The sequence below is a fragment of the Numida meleagris genome, chromosome 2 (assembly GCF_002078875.1).
Source record: "Numida meleagris isolate 19003 breed g44 Domestic line chromosome 2, NumMel1.0, whole genome shotgun sequence".
Taxonomy (NCBI): domain Eukaryota; kingdom Metazoa; phylum Chordata; class Aves; order Galliformes; family Numididae; genus Numida; species Numida meleagris.
Window position 1 is genome coordinate 142,268,986 of NC_034410.1, and position 988 is coordinate 142,269,973.

At 37.3% G+C, this 988-nt stretch overlaps 1 protein-coding gene across 9 annotated transcripts in view; it reads right to left on the minus strand.

The window, feature by feature from the left end:
* Window positions 1–988, minus strand: part of FAM135B (family with sequence similarity 135 member B) — a 194,086-nt gene that overhangs the window by 23,349 nt on the left and 169,749 nt on the right. The window lies entirely within an intron of this gene.

The following is a 988-nucleotide window of genomic DNA, read 5'->3' on the forward strand; positions in this document are numbered from 1 at the left end:
CAATACATTATTCAAACAGACATCCCAGAGTCTGCTGTTTCTTCCGTCCTGTACCAGGATTGGATGGAGCCCTTGGAGCTTTCAGCTGCACTGAATGCAACCCAGAGAGTGCAGGTCAGCAGCACAGTCCCTGCATACTGACCTCCCTTGTTTGCCAGTTTCTTTAACAACAGAAAGACTGGTTTGGCACAAAGGACACACAAGAGCATTCCCTTTTCTTAGGGATCCTAACTGCTTCCATGAAACAGAAAATACTTCCAGATACGTGCTAGAAGTGGAATTGTTCTTTCTTGGCCAAGTCTTTTTTCTTTTTTTTTAATTTTTATTTATTTATTTATTTATTTTTGTTAGAATTGTAGTCTAGCTGCAAGCCCATTTTTTGCATAGTTTATCATGCAGTTAATTTCCATACTGGTGACACTGCAAACTAAGTCATGATTAAAAGCAAACTGTGTGAGAGAGAAATAAAGAAAATGCATGTGTAAGTAATCAACACAGATATTATCAGAGTTTGCATTGTTTGTGTGCTATTCAGTCTTAATAATTTGTCAAAAATGGGACAAGCTCCAGTACCCATTCAGGTACAAGGGACATCACAGGATGCTGTCAGACAGATGACACTCCCCATACATCATTCTTTTCAGAGTCAGGTCATTTCTTTATTTCTGTACTCAATTTTATATGCGGTATATCAATCTTTTTTCTTTTTTCTTTTCTTTTCTTTTTTTTTTTTTGTTTGAAATTTAGCCAGTAAGCTACTTCTTACATCAAAGACTGAAAGCACAATCTTCAAAAAAGTCGTATTATTAATGGGATGCATACTAGCACTAGGTGTATGATGGCTAATTTTCTATTTTCTTGATTATTGGCCTTGTGTACAGGAAGGAAGGAAGGAACAGAAAGAACAAAAGAAAAAGGAAGGAAGGAAGGAAGGAAGGAAGGAAGGAAGGAAGGAAGGAAGGAAGGAAGGAAGGAAGGAAGGAAGGAA